Raw genomic sequence first — 20,262 nt, 5'->3', positions numbered from 1 at the left:
TTAGTCTATGTTTTGCATATCTGATAAGTGGAATTAAAATATCAATAATATTTTAAACAAAATGTTACCCTACTCCTTCGCTTATATCTAGAATTTTTTCTGTGGTCTGTAGAACGAGCAATACACGATCACATGTGTCGATATTGCGACACTATGGTCATATAGCTAAAGCTGAATCCTAACGTTATAAAAAACTCATCGTAATTTTCTATTCTTCCTTGAAAGCTAACCGATCTATTGACTCAGATGAATCTCGCTTCGTCAAGCATTTGTTCTTACTCACTCCAATTAGCCATCGGCCAACGTAGTCCGGAAAAGACCCTAAACCCGCTGAGGACCAGGAAGAATAAATTACACCTGAGTAATAAATAGCTGCATCAATGGTTTTATTACCTTCAAAATTTGTCCAAAGAAAACAATGTTATAATGGCGGATAATGAATAGTGGGAACGGAACGGAACGTAATTCGCTTCAACTACGTGTATCGGAGTACAAGTTCTACAGGGGATAACGAAGAAGACTTGAATTACAGATGCACTAGTCAGACGCAGAGTCAGCTATGAGAGTATAAAGTATCGACATTTTTCTCCAGTTCGACGCTAGTCACCTGAAACAGTTATTATCTGATTAAAGCCATGAGTTGAGAGGCCCTAAATTCCATGCCGAGGATAATTTCATCATACGAAACTTTGTTTCCTTTTGCGGTTTTCGAAATGTAAGCCCCTAAAATTTTGTATTCGATCTCTGAGTGTTCCGCGTGATTGAAATTAGTAAATCCACAGTTCGGAAAGCCCGACGCTGCCACTTAGGCCATCTGGTGAACATTTCCTTTCTTCCGTGTAGAACGCACCTGCAATAACAATGGCAACTGCCACTGCGCTGCACATGGCACATTATTCGTTCGGATTTATGTTTAATTATCTGGTGTACCATACATTCAATCAATATGCCGATAACGTTTGCAACATGTGACACGTTTACGTGCTAATTTGTGGATACCAAATGAACATTCTTGCCTTTAATTATCCATTGACCGCTCTTCCATCGGCGATTCTAGTCAAAATCAGCCAGGTCTGAATCTGGGACGAACCTGTACGTGCTTGCTCTCGAATCTACCGTGTGAATGGAATGTCTGGCTAAAAAAAAGTGGAAGTTTCATAGTTCCATAGAAGTGCCATAAAAAAAAAAAAACTTACGTTCATACAGATCTCATCCTGTCTTTCCTCTTGTCTCACACGGTCTTTGCGCACTTTTTCGTTCGGTAGTGGTCTTTTTTCAGGAAGCGAACCATAGACCCCTCCCTCGCGGGCTGCGATTGACGCGTCCGCCTTCCATAGCCGAATACGTGTAGTTCATCTGTGATCGAAAGCGAAACTCTAGCGTCACTTTACGTCGCATGCGGACCGGACCGTCCATCCAGTCGAGTCATCCGCATATGACAGGGCACTCCGAGGAGGAACCGCTACCGTCGTTTTGGTCAAAAGAGTCATGAACGCGTCAAAATGCCAATCCGTCTCATCTTAGCGTCTCATGGACAAAAACAGAGCAGTGAAAGTGGCCTAGCGGCTCACAGCATTTCGTCATGTTAATTAAGCAAACATTTAGTGACTGTTCGTTACTACATAAATATTTGAAATCTTTCGTGACACGCTTTCTTGTATAGGTCAGTTGTTATTGTTCTCTTACCTTATCCGCAACGAAGATCTAAACATTGAGTCTCGTATGATGTTGTTCTTCCCCATAGCGAACATCATGATTATGCTGACGAGGCTCGAAGACATTCGTTGTCTCTGTAGAGGAGAGTCGTGTATACTCGGCGGTTCCTAGGCAGTCTGCTGCTAGACCAACGAAGAATGCTAGTAAATTAAATGTGCCTTTGTCTTTATAAATCTTTATTAGCTTCATCAGTCTAGGGTATTCAACGCAGCGGCGCCGTAAAGAAGATATTTTATATCAATGTATGTACATTAGCGCTATAGTACGCTGCGGTCACAAAGTTTAAGGTGAAGTCTCCTATGATATGACAATCACAATGTAAATGAAGCGCTGATATACGGGCCACTATTACCAAATCACTTGAAAGGGTCTTTCGTTTAGAGTGTGCGTTTCTGTTCTCTAACTGCTATTTAATGAATACATTGATAAGCGATAAGCAAAACTTCGAAACTCATTAAGCGGTTGGCAGACTTACGTATGATACGAGGTGGGCAAAATTTTACGCCATAAGAACCCGAACCCTATACTAGCTCGCGGTCGTGATACGACTTCCTCTGGGCGGTAATATTAAGTTCAGTCTTCGCCTACCATATAACAGCGACAGAAGGCATCGCTAATAATAAACTATACAATGTTTCTACCGTAATCTGCAGATCGTGTTAGTGGTGCGTGTATAATCTCTTCAAGTGCAACAAAAGCACTAAGTGGGAATTTCAACTGCCGCTTTGACGAGATAACGAGAAGCTATGGAACATCATCCGGGTATGGCATACTTTAACAAGCCAGTTAGCTGCAGCTCCTTGCATATATATATTTTAACAGGACTCGTCCCAGTCAGTCTTATACAGATGTACAACTATACATCGAGGCGCATCTTTGCCGCCAAACCCTTTTTCGAAAAGTTTCGTAGTTCAGCTGAAGCGGCTGAACAGTCCGGCATAACTTATAATAGAACAAGCATATCTAATCGATACCGGCGCTCACTGGAATTGTAAACAATGTCTTTTCACTCGCACAAGTACCGGATGAGCAATAAAAATTTAAGTCGCTTTAAGTAATATTTAAAAATCGCTTATTATTTGCGCACTATCGTGGGAATAGAACTGGATAGTCACTTGTTCTCACTATTAGCGGCCATGATTACGCAACACATACGTAAATACATATGTTTGCTCGAAAAAACTGAGCGGCAGTAGGGGGTTCGGGCTAAACAAGAGTCTTTGAAAGGTCATGACTATCCGCTTTCTTTGGTCGCAGAGCAAGTCAAAGAACTGAAAAATCGTATTTAGGAAACCAAGAAAAGTTGGTTCCTTCCCATTACGCCTTGCGTGTGAGGGCTATTATGATTCGTTGCCTAACCAGCCTTGAGACGTAAAATTCCGACAGGTAACTCTGAAAATGCCATTGAGCACTAAAACTCCACCACTCTATGAAGCCGCACGAACCGCTCTACGCCACAAGATAGAACTGTTTCATACGTATAATTAATAATTATAAGAACAGATAGAGAGCTTTTGAAAATAGAGCAAAATTCTTTACGACCCATCTGTTGCTCGGCAAGCATTTCAAACATTAGTAAGTTATCTAAATTAATCAAAATCTCTAAAGGTGATATTGACTATTTCCATTTGCTGTCTGAGTGCAGGGCCTATGCTTGCATCTACACTGCTACCTACATTTAATAAAATATTAGCCGCAGATTGCGGTGCATCGAAAACTATTGTAATCATCTTTCCGCTGGAGATATCATGTCCTGCATTACTAATGCCAGGAACATGACTATATTTGCAGTATTGAAAATGACTGAAGGTTAAATACTGCACCGTAAGTTGGAAAATTCAGGAAATCGCCTTGTTAGTTTCTAGCCTCTAGAAAGCCGTTTTAGTTAGACTATTCAGTGATAAAACAATCTACCATCATAGACCCCTATTGACTTACACTTGCCGAACCTGCATGCAGTTAGATATCTATAGGCATTTTGTATCGATTCGGGCCGGATCGTTGCCATAATCTCTGTTTAAGTTGTAACACTTTAGGTATTTTTGTACGGCTGGTTTTTACCAACGATGCGTAACCACGAATATCTCTTGTGGCTGTATCCGTATCGAGGGGTTTCACTAGTAGTAGAACTAGCTCGCTCAAAGCACTTTCGTCGCGATCGTTCAACCCTATCATGTGTTACGGCCGGGGCCGTAGAGGTGCTGGACTCGTACCTTGCCGAAAACAAGGAAGTCTAACGAAGAGAAACAGTACTCTACAGTCTAGAGTAGATGACAAGACCCGCATTGATCTATAGCGGCCGGCGTTTCAGCCCTAGCGTTGTGATAATCGGACTGCGCGATCAGCGCGACACCGGCCTGCGCGGAGCACACGAGCAAGTTATGAGCCGCTGAAGGAACAAAGATAGTCAAGCACATTAAAACATCCCCAGATAACACACAAGAGCCACTCAAATATGAACGCACAACGAGCGGTTCGACTGTGTAAATAGTCGATAGAGACAATGCCCGACCGTTCCGCAATAGCGCCTTCGAGGCCTGCCTCAAGAACTGACATGAGCTAAGGAACGAATGAGGCAGCCCATTTCCCGGACGGCCCGGCAGCGTTCTGAGCTGCCGGGCCATCCGGGATATGGCTCGGTGTCTCAACAACAGCAACATGACGCTGCAAAATGCTAGAACGAACCATAAGCAAGGTAAGTCCCGTTGGTGTTTTTCCAGGAAACATACATTCGGTTACTATTGAGCAGGACGCGAAACGGTTTAGGTAAGTATTGCCCTTACCAATAGCTGTCCATCAACGTACTTTTACGATGCAGACGTGTAGTAAATATGACACCGAAGATATATGCACTGCCGCTTATAGATCTAAGCAACAAAAATAAATCGATAGGATAATGCTTTGAAGGGTGCCCTTCCAGTAACTGCTTACTGGTTCACAACACTGAATTGAAAAAATGAAAATAGAAATTAAGGTATAGTTAATTTTTATGTATATACACACACACATATATACCTTCTGTCGAATTTCTTACTTGTGCTAATTATGACAATTTTTTTCACCTTTACAAATTCCCTGATGAATCTTTTGAACATTTTGTTTGCCGAGTCTTTTTTCCTAGTCTCACAGATACACCCCAGACAGAGATGGTAAAGCATTGGGTGGTGTTAATGCCCACACGTCGCATTAAGTTACCGTAGAATTTATCCGTGTTAAACGTTTATCGTAGAAAAAACAAAACTAAATAGAAAGTTTTCGACACGAAAATTGCAAAATGCAATCAACGTCGGGCTTCGCTAAGAAAATTTAATATTTTTGGTAATGATCGACTTACCTCAAGGTCGGGCGTTGAGTATAAGAGCTTCTATAAAATTTAGATTCGGACGGATAATACGATTTTAAGATATCTGAGAAATATGATCGATAAAAAAATGTGCGTTTAAACTTCAAACTCTCGGAACGTTGATAGATATAAAAGGGGTATCTTCACCATAGGCGGTTTCCCATATCGCGGGGTATTTTTAAAATCTCCACAAAACGATCAGAGAAAATGTCAGCCTATACGTACGTATGCCTAGCATTGTATACTACACGAGGTGGTGGAGCTGCGCAAAATACAAACGGTCGGCGAACAGCTTATCTCGAAAAATCTCTTGAGGTACAGTTATTGTTCTAGAAAATTCGTACACGAAACAGCTTCGAAATTATGCTTGAAAAAAATTAAGCACAAAAGCACTCGTTGTGCTGGCTGTATGCCACTATAATTAGTCCTTATTGAAACGCGTTACTTAATTGCTAAAGTTCACGTTTTGAAGATGGCTGAGCACAAATGCAGGTAGAACAACATATGAACGTAGCAGAATGCCTTCGGTACTAATACCATGAATAGCCTGGTCTATCAGAGATTGCTGTTCATGATTTCGCTTTTCCAGTGTAACTGCTATGAAACTAGGTAAAAATAAGTTTTCACGCCCGTCATATAGGTTGAGTCTTAAAGCTCATAATCATCGTGTTGGGTTTCGGGTTAGGTTAAAATTGCATACGTCTCGAACTCCAGTTTAATAAACGGGATACACCTATAATTAGGCGGACATACCGTTATAAATAATCGGCAATATTATATATGTTTTGTCCTTTACAGTTATTATAATATACAGCCAGAGTTCTACTTCTCCCTTGGGAGTTTCACCAGCCGTGCAAAGTACGGGTCAAGAAAACATACCACGATATTAATTTTAAAGTGGGTCGGACGCTGTTAAGTTTTTTTGTCAACAGTTTCCAATATTCAATCAGGCATCTTCCAGGCCAGGTCGGACGAAGCGTACGTTTTGCCCCAACGCTGACATAAACCGATGCTTAGCCGACTTTTTTTTTGTGAAAAGGATATGTGTTATTGGATATACAAACGTATCTGGATGCAGATGCAAGCTTTGCGTCATCGCGCGCAGTCACCCCCAAACTTGGCCAGGGTGTACCCACTTACTACTGCCTAATTATCCTAGCGAACGGTGATGAATCAGCCTACTAAAGGACGGCACCTGCACTACTGGCGCACATGTGTGTCAAAAAAGCACGGATCATTGTAACCTGGGGCTATCTAAACTAAGATTGCTTATCGGATACTTAGGATAATGATTATGCATTTATCGTAAACTCTAGCTACACACAGATTGTCTATTATGGTGCAGGACCAAAGCTGGACGGTATAGGACATCATTCACCTTCGTAGCAGTAATAGTGGCCTGATCCGAAAAAACGCCAGGCAAAAGGCGTTGATCTGGGTAACGCTTAGCAATATTTGACGCTGTTAGCTAGTCATGGACTAGCTGTTTTGTTATGCATGATAACATCACCTTCTTCAATATAGCATGTTTCAACCAAGTTTTCACATCGGTTCTCTGTGTTACATGTATGAAACACTGCTGTCTATAGCACTAATATTTAACACAGGGGTATATGAGGTAAAGTTAGTTTATCCTTTCTATGCTAGAAAGTGCATAATCTGGCCTGTATATAGCCACCGGCCCCTAAAGCTTGCTTGTTTGTTTGATTTTGACTTCGTACGTACACTGTGTCTAGAATAGGAAGGATACGGTGCGTCGGAGACAAGACCAGGCCAGGGTTACACTACTAGCTATTGCAAATGTCACCGTAACGCCCAAGAAGATAAAATATTCCAGATGATATGTAGCTTGACAAGGAAAAGGATCCAATTATAATATAAGTATTTATTTCACAAAATAGTACAAAGCTTTTGAGCCAAAATTTGCCACTGTACGACCTTAAACACGGATGTGAGTTTTTACAATGGCTCCTGTCGCACAACGGAAGTATTGTTTCTGAAAGATCGTTTCTTGCGTCTCGAAGTCGTCTGACAAGGCATTTTTGACCAGCTGTTCCATCTTTTTAACATATTGGCAGAACTTTGTCGTTCTCGTTCCTACGAGTCACCACGTACGCGTTCGTATGTACTCCTACAGACAGGCACTACAGAAGGAATTTTGTTCACTTAAATATTGAACTCAGTATATGATTTCGAAAGTCAGATCCGGCTCCGCCGGATCCTGTAACGGTAGTTTAATACGAAGTGATACATTGAAGAGTGGAAATTAATTATTTTGTGTATACCACATAGTATATAATTTACAATAGTAGTAACTGCGGAGTTTTAATTTATTTGTATAATTACCAAATGCAATTTTCTCAAATGGAAATCTCTTTCTTGCCATACTGGGTGATTTCAGTAGGATAAGCTGAACGGTTTCTTGTGACAGATTGAGACCGTAAGCGCTACTTCGAATTTGCAGCCAAAGCGCACAATTTTGCCGTTGGTTAACCTTACATAATACAGGTCGAACTAGGTATGTACCTAAATAACAGAGGCAGCATTTGTCACTTCAGTGAGCTATACACCTTACAAAGGATGATGTTTTTCGCTTTCGAAGGGCCGCGTAATACTTCATGAGTACAGAACCTTTTATCCGTAACTAGAATTGGCGAAAGGCATCGTTTTGATTAGAAGAGGTAGTCGATATTTCAAGTTAACGTGAAACGTAAGGTAAATTCGATAACTGTATATTTTATAAGCTGACAAGTTTCAGACTATGGGAAGACCATCATAAATAGATTTTAGGAGAGATCGATGTTAGGTAAAATACTCTATTGGTATTTTTTGTAGCGTAAGCCAGTTTTCATAATCTTAAAGCCTTAGGTATGACGTCGAGGGGTATTCATGGTCTAGCTGGGATGGGTTCTGCTGGACTTAGCTTTGGTCATAGGCTAACAGACGTGTGAAACAGCATCGTAGTCGTACAAGCAGCTCTCTGTGGTACACGCTGTACTTTTTAAATAACCAAATGTGGTATTTTTGTTGACGTTGAGGTTTGAACCCGCGATGGCCGCATGTTTGCTTGTCTATGGTTGCTATGGCAACGCACTCCGAAGATGCGCATTAGCCACACGGACGATGACGACGACGTCCTCTATAGAGTACCTATGTCATGGACGACATGGCATACAGTTTTATCAAAAAAATTGTTGATAAATGATGTAAGCAGTCACTGGACGCAGTATATTTAGTGCTTAAGGTAAGAAAGGCAGCTGGAGCATGACAGAGCTAAACGTAGACGGTTATTTCGTGTTGAGGTCAACACAATGGGTGAAGGTATGCTTTTACCTTTGTTCATATCAGACAAAATTGAGTCTATACTCTGATATTTTCCACGTAGAAGTACATTTGCCTTTGTTACATTTCGATGTCCACTCTTGTCTTCTCGTAGAAATAAATTTCGCAAACAAAACGTCCTGACGTAGTGCTTTTCCGATGCGTATGAAACACTTCAACCGTATCTCGCTCCTGTCCGCTACGTCTTGTGAGGTTTGACGTTCAACTATCTTCATGAATTACTACAACAGTTGTTTTTACGGAGAGCGAAAATCGACATCGCGTGAGTCGGTGCCATCGCAAGCAGAGATTTTTTACTATCTTGGTGACCCATCTATGCTGTAACAGTATAGATTAATTAAGAATATTTTGCCAACGTCGATTACGTAGAAGCGTTGCGAAAGCGTACGAGATGCGATTCCGTACGGTGGCAATACCGTATCGAGCAAATCATAGGAAAAGTACACTGCTTTTTGTCTTATTCTGTATCTGGTTAAATTCGCTGTCCATCAACTACCGTCATCGGATTCATAAGTGTCGATCAAGCCGTGGGGAGAGAATGAGGAAACATTAAGTAAGAGATCAGTGATGGCAAAGATGCACTCCTATGTAGATTGGAGCCCGAGCAGCAATTTACTATCAGATTTTAATATCCAATCGTGACCGCGTCGCTTTTAACTATCGAACAGATTACCAGCGTAGTCATCGAAGACGCGTCAAAGACAAATGCCAACAGCTGCTCTGAACCAGTTCGCTCATAGGAAGACAACATAAAGTTTTTTATGTTGCATTTTTACCATAGGTAGAAAAAACGAAATCTATAAAGTATAAACACATTATAATGTTTTACATGATCACCTATATTCCAAAAAAAAATTTAAAAAAAAGTGACAAAGTTTCTACGTGTTCACTTAGAAACTTGGTCAGCGGGTGCGAATGTCTATCGGTGATCTTACGCTATCTTTATCGTATCTTTTGTAGTTCAGTGGCTTTGTCTCACTAGCGCCAATGTTAAAAAATGGCATGGATTTATTTATTTAAGATAAAATTAATAATATGTAATACTTCAGTTTCTGCATTTTAAATGAATGTTGCCCTTTTTTTAAGTAGTTGTTCTTATTGTTGAATGAGTTCTAAGAAAAAGGATAAGGCATCACGTCCGGTGCTTGGTATCCATAGGGTGCAGTTTAGACGAAGTCGTAGCCATGAAAGCCTTTAAGGCGGTGGATTAAGACGTGCTTATTACACCACAAGAAAATTTTGTTTTCAATCACAATTTTTTTCAGCCAACGTAGTTTCTTTGACAATAAAAATCGATCACTGCTTATTTTTATATGCAGCTTTGCGTCTTTAAAATCCCTAAAAGATATCCTTATTCATTTTTATTTATCAACTAGGTAGCTTACGAATGGTCAAAGTGATCCTTCCAAGCGTATGTAATTTTTGCCTGTAACTAGGCGAAGCAACAGGCGCACAGACCAATCAACAGAAGCGGACTTATTACATTATTAATAATATTATTATTTTTAATCATCTGATAAACCGTTTCTGAGAACAACATTTTCTACTTATCCTTGCAAACAGCTTTCCGTGCTCGTAAGTATCGCGAAGTGATTTTGCTGCGAATGAACCCCACGCTCCAACACATTGCATATGCCTCTGTCTGCAGTAATCGAAATGGTGAGGATCGGGACGAGTCATTCTACTATTGGCCTATGCCGTCTCGTCTAAAGCGCTCCATTGCATTTATGCACATATCGTCAAGGGAAGGTCCAATATTTTCGAGGTTCTGATAGATCGATCTTTTGCTAGAGCGATCGTATTTGGGAAGGAGAGGTTCCAACGAGAGCAGCAAAAGGACAGCGTTTTGCCTCATCTCCCTTTCTGTAACGCTTCGATTTCCAATCAACCCACCGCTATTCAAGCGGTCTCAAACTGTCTCAGTATATTTCCCCTTCTCCGGAACTGTTCTGCGCCGAAGCGGCGTTAAGCAAAATGGCCATCAGATACAAGAAAGGTTCTTTTTTTTTTTTTTTTCTTCACATATAGCTTTGCGCAGTTCATAAAAGCGATTACTTAACTTAATAGATTTTTCATTCTACATGTGCGTTTAAGGGATGGTTTCTATATGTCTGTATGGAGCTCGCTTGTGAACGAACATTGTATTTTGAAACATAAATAGTTCTTGATTTCCATTTTTTTTTTCTTTTAATTTGGTAGAAAACCTTGAAACAAGGTATCCTAATCAGACACATCATACATTATCGTCAAGTGTTATGTAGGGCTGTATAAGTGTGGTAAATTTATATATAAGCAACATCTATATGCTGTATCGTTTTAGTACGCGTCCCTTTACACTAGGTGTTAGTCGTGAAGATCTAAGACCAGCCGAGATCAAATCCAAAACTATCTACACAACATAATCTTCTAAAGTCTAGTTAAAACATGTTTTCCATTAACAGATTTTAGGAACGGAACCAGCGACTGATGTTCAGACTATTTCTGTTGCTCATGAAACTGGCGACCAACTAAATAACACGATCTTTTTCTCGTAGCGGTGTCCATATCAAAAATTAAATTAATACATAGTAGAACATTAAAATCTTTGACTTTTAATTTTCAAAGGATGCCTACATAACGAATGTATATTTTATTTGAATCTGGGTCTAGCTATTTTCACCATTCTACGGCCACCACCTATACATTCACTATCATTTATCGACAATTATTATTATTTCAGTTTATTTTTTTGAAAACCAGAGTAACTAAGCTGCAGCTTTTTTCAACAATCACGATATTGAGTGGAGTCCGCAGTGGGATTGCCAGCGGCGAAATCGCTAGAACGGCATTTTGGGATTGGCGTAGGTCAATCGTAAGCAGGCGCTTGCCACCGCCACCGTTGTTATCGGCGGCCTTTACCGTTTCTAGCCACTTCTCTTAGCAAGATCCTCTTTCTCTCCTCCACTCCTTCCTGTTGGTCGCTATGAGTCATTTGACCTAAGCGGCCTCGACTGAGCCCTACTTTATTCCCTCTACTGTCCCCTGACTTCACTTACGACTTGCCCCTGAACCCAATATCGCCCCTCCACGATCACCCTCGCCTAGTTGGCGGCCGTGGTTGGTATAGCTGAACTAGCTACTCCCAACTTTCCGCTTCTTCCATCTCCTTATTCCTGGGCGTTCCCGACTCTTCTTGGGGTTCACCGTCACTAAGGCATGGACCTTCCCGCCGTGCCATCGCCCGTTCCCAGTTCGTCTCGCTCCATTGCCCTTCAAACTGGCTACTTCTTAGTCCCCGCTTCGTTCTTCGCCCAGTTGCCTCATCTGCTACCACATTACGATGCCAGGCTAGCTTACATGCACTCACCGTGGGGCATCGACACACTCGGACACACGGAGGCGCACACCCAGGCATACAATCCTTGGACAACGAACCAACCCCTTGGCTTCTACGCAGTTCTAGCTTTGCGCCTGCCCTCCTTTCCATTCGAAGACAGTCCGTCTCAGTGACCCCATTAGACACACACATGCGAATGGAATCAAATCGGAAGCCGTGCTTCGTTCTGCAGATGTCATTGGCACATTGCAGACGCCACTTGAAGGAACAACTTAATCAAGAAACTAATTGATACACAAGGCTGAAGTGAGCTATAATTTGCTGGTGCTTTTTCTACGGAGCCAAGAACCAACGACAAAGTCTGTTGACCGCCACTGCATTGGTTCTAAATGAACTTAGAGGTTGAGTCGGTCGCTTTTTGCTGTCTCAAATGCTAGAGCGTCCTGGTATATAACTACAGTACAAAATGACATATTGGTTAACTGTATAAAGGTACACCATTTCTGATTTACAAAGATTTTTTACCGTCTCGATTTTTACAATCTCTACCAGTCACATCACAACAAATTCGCTTTATTCTCTAAACATAAAAATTCACCATGTAACGGCATATGGAAAACTACAAGCTGATATTGAATATAAACACATATATGAGCCTATCTATTTACAATAACACATTTATTAAACTTTATCTAGCAGAACTACGTGTACTAAGTTTCGCTTATTGTCATTTTGATTACTTTTGTCTATAACTTGAATTGCGTAAAAAGATAAATCGATTATCCATCTCGCTCTTCATTAATGATTCGTGCTGCCTTTGCAACATAAGAGAAGCTATGAAAGAATGGATCATGCTGTTGGGTACGTTGCTCTATGTGGGAGAGACTGTAGTATTCCTCAACAGGAGATTAACTTCTATTTATATACTTTAGTGTGGGCATTTCAGCTGTCGTGAAGTGTCCGACGATATAACCTTTTTTTTTTTTTTTGTTAAAGAGTAACTAGTAACGTTTTGCCACGGGCGTTTAAAACGAATCGTGAACGCCTCTACATTCTTCATGATTTCTTTTGACAGAATCAGCCTCAATACGACAAACTATTTGTAGTGGAGCCGCTTTAAAGGTTCAATACCACAAACACTCTTTAGATGACTCTGAGACACCCCACTTGTCACAACCATTCGACTCACAGAGCTGGCAGAACCCTTACTCAGATAAAAGGACAACAAATACTCGATGCGTTTTCGCTAGCCTCACTTAGGCAGGCAAACGGCCTGGCAAAGCAATCGCTATTTCCTTGTGCGCGTTCCAGCGAATAAGCGTATAAGCGCTTATTTGCTTCCCATCCTCCACTTAAGCTAGATACATCCGCATATTCTGCCCACCAACGGCCTCGTAGCAACCGAAATGAGTCACTTCATTCGATGGATGGTTCAGTGGAAAGGACTGGAGACCTATCAGGAGGCATTTGATTCTAGACAGATTTCATGCGCCCCTTGACATTCATACCATTGAAACGATGTCACGGGAATCTTTTGCTATCTCAAAATTGCCGATAGATTAGGGACCTCAAGTGTGTAATAATCCTTTTTATTCACCGTGTAGGAGTATCCACGTTGAACCAACATGTGGAATGGAGTATTCTATTCAACCACTATGGCTAAGTAGGACTAGTTCGTAAAGAACGACAATTTCTGTACACCGTCATAGAATCCATCATGTATACGAGGATTTAGTATAGAATATCATAACTCTTTATAAGTTCGTTATAGCAAAACCGATAAAGCTAAGACGTGTGTAACAATGTTCGTTAACATAACCATTATTATCTCTATAAGCTAATTATTAGGAATTTAGTCATTTTTCACTAGACTTAATAATACACCGTTGATTAATGGAATCGCGGCTAGTAATGAAAATAATGATTTCTCTTTCCAAATATGTCTATATAACTCAGTCGATCCTCTACTAGATCTGCAGGCCAAAGTCTTAAATATATAAACTAATTACGCACAGAATAGGCTTAGATAATGAAAAGTTCGTTGTCCAGATTAAGAAATACCTCGATAAATCAGCAGCTCAAGAGTATTTTGAATATAGATTGCATATAAAGAAAATATATATAATAAGAGTCAATCTATGACAATGTCAAAAACCAATCGAAGTTGAGGAGAACTTATTCCTCGTTCAGTTTTATAGCTAACTATATAGCGCAACCCTTTACTTCAGGTGGCATTCCAGTTGTGACAGAAGATTTTTACATAGCATGGCATTGTTAACAGGTTTTTTTCTTCATATGCTGTAAGCGGCCTGACCCAATATGTAATCGTCATTTGAACCCTGGTAGCACCCGAAACGTACGCCTGAAACAAAAAAGTCTAAGCTTTGACATAACGTTTTATATACTGACAGTCATATAGCTGGATGTAAATATCTAACCCTATATAACTCCTGAATAAACATATTTTGAAAGTAAACGATGCACTTTGCTGTTTACTAAGTTAAAGACGCAGGGCATTATAGATAATAAAATCAGTAATAGATTTTCTTGTAACTATTATAGAGTAATAGATTTTACCTCATTCAATACTGCAAGGAATAGCTAAAAGTTCTCTGCTATCTATAGGGAGACAAGCTTCATACAAGAGGGATCTAGCTTGTCCCACTGAAACCTATCACGTTTTTTTCTCCTACTCTAACACACTACATGTAGCCGCCCACGTTAATGGAACATTTTGTCATGATATTTTTGAGGCGCAATATTTTCTACCAAATTGTGCGTTTCTCTAATACTCTCTGCTAATAAGCTCATAGAGTCTTTGTAGATATGCCATGTTTCTCTATTGCTTTAGTAAACTAGTTGTGGCTGCCGGCGCTATTCAACGCTTGTTATTGATTCCCTTTGAATGATCATAGCTTTTCAATGATAATAGACTAGGCATGTCATTAAAGCTTGCCGCTTTTCCTGGCCGCGAGCTAGCCAGCCAGCCAGCCAGTATATGCTCCTGGATGTTCTATTTAATGCCTAAAAGCTGAATAGGAGCATGTTTTCACACGGTCTGTCTGCGGAAGATACATGCACCGCAATGAATGTGTGCAGACTATGAATGGATATGTGCATTATCGTCCTGGCAATCAATGAATCCTGTTCGTCCTTCCGGTAGTCCATATACAGTGAAAATTACCTGTTCATTTTTCTTCTACAACCGTGAACCAGTCAAAACTGGGGAGAGAAATATATGGCAATATGCCGGTTTACGTTTTTTCAGCGGTTTGCGCGTAGCCTCGATCGCCGTTTCGTCCTCGAGACAAGAAAATATAGGGACGGTCCGACAAGTGAAAATCGACAGACGCCTGCCGTTTTCTGCGCTGCAACAAGTCCTTTACGCTTAAAGGATCTGCCTCGGATACTTCTGAGCCGTTCAGAAAAACCGATGTTCCTGCGGGATCTGTAAGGAACACCTCGCTGGGCCATTAGACGAAAATCAATCTTCATTTGTGTCGATAGCACTGCATCGTATAAGGCTTCCCGAAAGTTCTAGTTAAGCCACAACAGCTTCTTCGTCGTAGCAAATGTTGTACACAGAGTTTGCTACTTTCGTTGGCGATCAAACTTTCATGAACTACTACACTTTGCCAGAAACTAGACACATACGCTCACACAAACACACACCCAGAGGTTGTTCCCTTGATGTCTAGAAATAACCTCGAGCATACTTACATAGCACAAAAAAATACGTAAATAAAATCAAAGCTAAACGTAGTCCTGCAGTACTGTCTTTATGAAAAAAGGTACGGTTCAGGTACGGTACAGTTCAGGAAAGACATGCTACTTATTCTATATAGCGTATACCTATAGTAAACCATTGATAAAACAATAACTGTGAGGTAAAAAAAAAACTGGTGCCTCGATTTTGTATACTGTAACAACGTAGGTAAAAATGAGAACCGCTAGCTGCAAGCAGAGAATTCTGCTTGTGTGCCTAAGTGTCTTGGGTGGGTCAGGAACGGCTGTGCTTAAAAATCGACCCATATGCAGTATTAAACCCATACTATAAACAATTTTAGGCTCAACTAGAACAGACAAGTCAGGTTCCCGTAGCGGTATAAGCAGTACGTCCTTTGCGAGGGCGTTAACAAGGATAAAACCATGTTAACGATTATGCAACAAAGGTACTTCAGTAGTCATTTGGTAATTATAAGCAATGGCTTAACTTATCGATGATAATCAAAAAATAGACAAACGTCATTTTAAAATCTATTCATTTGAATAATACGTTTGCATCCTTGCACGATACAGTCAGTATCCAATTTTCAAAGTTCGCTCATTGCCAATAAGGTTGAAGTAGATATAATTCATACCTGTGTTATCGTCAGTTCAATAGCTATTACAGCCCAGTCTAAAATAGGCAATTTCTACGCTTAGCACTGCTATACACATTACTTCAAAAGGCTGGTTTCAAACACGAAACGCAGTGTACAAACGAGTGGTTTCGAACCTGGAGCATTATATGACAGCTAGTTTTTTTCTTTTTTTTTTAGAAAGCTTTGTTCGTTGATCACAATACGATGAACCATTTCACTAGTTATTTTGACCTTACTCAAGCATCTGGGGGATGTCATGAGGGTTTTTTTTTTTGAAGACCTGTTTATGTAGGAAGATAATGGAAAAGATTACCTTCGAAAAAGTTAGATATCTCTTAGAATTGTCATAGATCGCCGGCCTTTCGCTATTCTATTCTGGCATTCCCACGTGCTTTCCCACGCTATTTGTTCAGCCGAAATTTGGCTAATGTACGGCCCCATTTTGATATGAGCAGTTGTAATGCTCTGAACCACTGTGAAATGGACCGGCATTGACGCGAAATTCTAATTTACCTACCGTATTGTACATAATCGTCTTTGGATCCCTCCTCGCGACTTTTTGTCACCTATTGACGATCAAGGTTTAGCATAACCTTACGCAAGTGAATATAATTTTAATCTAATTAAAAAATAACATAATTATGTCTACTATAATTCTAGCAAAATCATGGCGATAACGCCAACACACTTTCCTCCTCCTTAAATAAATATAGTACAAGTTACTTCTTGAGAGATTTCCTCATGTTGCTACTCGGTGACTCTAACTTAAATATTCTTAGTACGAATCACTGCGTTCACCCAGCAAAAGGTAATCTAGATAACTAGTCGGGGCGTTTATTTGTTTATTGATCTGCCTAAGCGACCCTGGAACCTACCGAGATCATATTTGAGCTCAAAGATATAATCCTCTGATGAGGACCACCCTTAATGTATACAACATCCAACTTAGTCGGTCCTTATTCGATAGCGGAATAGGCATTTCTGATTGTGTTATCTGAAAAATAGCTTCCCTCCAATACTACTTCGACTCCCATATTACACACCACATTTGATGCATTAAAGTAAGACAAACTTCACAACTATCAATGATTAATCAACACCAGATCGCACTGGACTCATTTCCCTCTGCTCCTTCATTTAAGCCCGTGATAAGGATAAGGAGTTGTGGTCAACTCGCAACTTTATCGTTTCATCTTCTAAACGAGACGCTCTGTTAATAAAGGCCAAAACGTATAGGCTGTTCAGCGCCGGTCGTTGGACGACCAAAGAAGCCAATACCTCATTTAGGTTCGAAACTACTAAGCTCTGATTTTTATAAATATTTTGATAGGATGAGTGCAACGAAAACGTCTCTCTTTTGATCACCTAGCAACGATCAAACTGTGGTCTATTTTCGACGCTATTAGGTAGCTATTTAGAAGTGAATGAGTGAGCGTGTAAATAAGATTGCCAATGTTTCCTAATGGTGATAAAGTTTTCGGCTTTCGTTGGCATACCATAATTTTCATCCCTTTACTTATATATGAGCCACTGAAGAATGTTGTAAATGGTCCTAGACCTATCGGATCGATTTCTAGGTTATTTTTTTCACTAATGTTACAGCCGCCCATCCTGTCTCGAAAGGACTAATGAGTGAATTCTGGAGTTATATTCCCTGTTATTACTACTCAAGCGTCTACAGATAATATCTAACCATAAGATACCATTTAAAAGCATGAACTCCTTTAGTGGCTAAGATCCGAGGCTTGGTTTGCTGTCGATTATTTTAGAATGCTAGCAGTATTACTTAAGATTTCTCAATCTATAGCCTCGAGTTCATTATTATGCTGTATGTATCAAATACGTTGATATGGCACCTCTGCTTAGTCTTGTACTTCTATTTTGGGACTTTTCTTCCCTGCTTCTATTCTAAACTATTTTGGGACTATTTAAAAAAAAAAAAGAGCTTTCTACCCGAGTGTCTAACAGTTATCGTATTATTGTTTGAGCAGACGCATACTAGATTTCATTATAGACCCATCGTTACAGGTCGAGATCATTACTTCGCCTTATCATATCCTATTGTAGTACTACACGTCTGGGGTGCAGGGCATAATTTTTTCCATCGGGCGGCTGCAAGGCACACGGGGTGACGCTCTGAGTGCAATATCCGGTATTCCTAGGTCGGTCCTAGTTAGGCAGTTCTTGACGTCAGCACGATGTCTCTTATTGCTTTCAGACCCATAAACGAAATATCTATATGGGCAGTGAAAACAGGCCGCTCATTCTATTGAAAGCGATGAGTTTTCTGTCCATTTTTTAGACCTAAGACAAACGACGCATTATAAACACCAAATTATATGTACCAATTACGAACGGATGGCTCTTATTACCAAGTACACTTATATAGAAGTTTTCACAGGAGTATTTTGAGAGGATCAACTATCAATGCCAACGAAAAAATATTGCCAGTTATCCCTGTGTTCTGGCTAATTGGCCTGTTTCGCTCTCTTGATGCTTAATACAAGTCATCTATATATGTCAGTCATTAATATAATGGCTTCAGATGCGGTAACTGAAACTACCTCCGGTGCCCATATCTTAATAAATAAATTTACAAACAAATAAAGGAGGTTCATACGTGTACACGATACTGTAAAATAAATATCGGCATTTGATTTGATTACGTATTTGGGAGTGCTTTGGTGTGCGGCATTACTACATACGGTTTCTCGATAACTGCATTATACGGATGTCGGTACGACAAGTCCCTGTACGGCTTTTGCTTCGGACGATGTTCAATGCGATACTTGGATGACTGTGAAGCTCCCAATTACAATTCGAGTGTTACACTTTAGTTGGTATCTTACATTGACTGCATATATTAAAAAATTAGATTATATAGAGATTGCTTGCCATTTCATAGCCTTTTCTAAACGCTTCATTTGATTGAGTCCATTGATCTGATTAATAAAGTAACCTAAGTTGCTAAGTTGCCGAGAGGTGAGCATAACACTCACCACAAACCTTTCAAATGGGCAAAATTAGGGTCTAGAAGGCCTTGCTACGAGACGTTAACTTCAAACAGGTTAAATTTCAAGACTATTCATTCCGTCGATAGGCAGAGCTTGGCTAACTTCGTAAGTTTCAATGGCGATTAGCTCTTGTTGCGCACTGTCTGATCCATCACCTAGTTCATGATAAAGGGGAATAAAGCGACAATACCTGTTTATTGAATGGCAGTGGATTCTTCAAAGCTCGTACTGGTCGGCGCTTGCTTTCCAACACTTCCGCCCTTCGCAAAGCATAAGCCCTATCTAGTTACATGTTCCATCAATAGAACATATTGAATTTGCTGTAAAAATCACAATTGCCCAATTGAGTCTGGCAGATGTTTACGCTTTGAATAGGTTCGAATTCGTGGAACGAGTCCCTTCTGTAGAACGAATTCGGTTGTCCGTAAAGCTGCTTAAAGGGGTAAATGGGTGCGTTTTACGCAATTCGAGATACGAAATTTATACGTATCAGATTTATTAACGTAGCTATTTGAAAACGCAGAAAAACTTGCAAGCTATAGGACCTCGGGAAAGAAGACAAAAAGGGTTTGATCTGCCAAATTGAAATAGGCCTTATTTTCTCTGACAACGTATTATGACAGCATTACTCCGGGAATCGGTCATACAAACGACCGTACAGCGCCCTGTCAAAATTAATGCTTTCTGTTTTGCACAAATGGCAGAATTACAGTAGTACAAAGCTGCCGTCTCCTTTAATATAAAGTCTGCGTATATTCGATTCAATAATCGTCGAGTACAGGGACTTGGCGCTGGGGAAGGAAAGTATATGAAAATTAATTAGGTTTAATAGCATGCATGTTAGCGCTATTTCGCTGATCAGCGCGGTGAATCCCTCTAACCAGCAGGAGTTGCCGCTCACTTTTAACAGTAACGGTCGTGTTTCTTGTATAGTCATCAGGAAATTTCAATCTAACTGACGACCTCAACATCGGTTCGAGCCGGGACGCCTTATTCGAAAGACGACGTCAGTTCTGCTACTGCTTCTGCCTACGCTGTCGAGGCACTTGCACTTCAAATATTCGTTGTTGAATTCGTTCCTCTTCAGCCCTACCAGCTTGCTACACTGGGGTATAGCGCTCTCTTCCCAGCATTAATTCTCATTTATTGTGGCCCCTACGAATAGGG

At 40.4% G+C, this 20,262-nt stretch overlaps 1 long non-coding RNA gene across 1 annotated transcript; it reads right to left on the bottom strand.

The window, feature by feature from the left end:
• Window positions 1-365: 365 nt before the first annotated feature.
• LOC147752061 (uncharacterized) lies at window positions 366-1,499 on the bottom strand. Its single transcript, XR_015315114.1, has 2 exons — window positions 1,197-1,499; window positions 366-607 (listed from the first exon to the last, which is right to left on the bottom strand). It is a non-coding gene; the product is annotated as an uncharacterized LOC147752061 (long non-coding RNA).
• Window positions 1,500-20,262: the final 18,763 nt, after the last annotated feature.

The sequence above is a fragment of the Varroa jacobsoni genome, unplaced genomic scaffold (assembly GCF_002532875.2).
Source record: "Varroa jacobsoni isolate VJ856 unplaced genomic scaffold, vjacob_1.0 contig00183, whole genome shotgun sequence".
Classification (NCBI taxonomy): Eukaryota; Metazoa; Arthropoda; class Arachnida; order Mesostigmata; family Varroidae; genus Varroa; species Varroa jacobsoni.
Note: the sequence above shows the minus strand (reverse complement) of the source record. Positions and strands in the feature narration are given on the sequence as shown.